A 709-nucleotide genomic window follows, 5' to 3' on the forward strand; every position below is an offset into this window, starting at 1 on the left:
GGGACCAAAGGCCGCCGCTTCCCACCCTTTGGGCTGCTGAAAAGAGGCCTTTGGTCCCGGTTGGTGGCACAAACCGGGAGTAAAGGGGTCATTGGTCCCGGTTGGTGCCACGAACCGGTACCAATGCGCTGGATATATAAGCAAACACTTAGCAGTTTCGACCAAATCCATCACTTCTTCACCCCCGACGCCCCTGCTCCTCCTCGCCGTCGCCGCCCAACGCCCCTGCTTCACGTTGCCGCCACCGACGCCGTCAGGCTGCTCAACATCGCCGCCGCCGCCGCTTTCGCCCTCTGCCCCTGCTCCTCCGAGTCGCCGTCGCCCCTGCTCCACCGTGCCCCGCCGCCCCCTGTGAGCACCAGCCTGCTCCCGCGCCCCTTCCCTGTCCCGTGCCCCGCCCCGTCGGTGCCGGCGCCGGCCCCTCCGTCGTGCCCCTCCGCCCCTGCCCTTAGATGTTTTTACATGTTTTTTTAGATTATTTTAGTTTATGTTTAGTTTAGTTTTAAGATTAGGAAAATTTCAGATGTGTATTAATATTTATTTAGATGTGTAGTTAATTTAGATGTTGTAATTTGTTCATAAAAATTGTGAACTTTTGTATAGAAACTTTATTTTTTCATATGTACGAAAATGTAGAGTGAAAATGAAAACAAACATATAAGAAAAAACAAAGGAAAAATGAAGAAGGAAAAGAAAACCGCCCAGCCCG

Source organism: Triticum aestivum, chromosome 1D (assembly GCF_018294505.1).
Source record: "Triticum aestivum cultivar Chinese Spring chromosome 1D, IWGSC CS RefSeq v2.1, whole genome shotgun sequence".
Taxonomy (NCBI): domain Eukaryota; kingdom Viridiplantae; phylum Streptophyta; class Magnoliopsida; order Poales; family Poaceae; genus Triticum; species Triticum aestivum.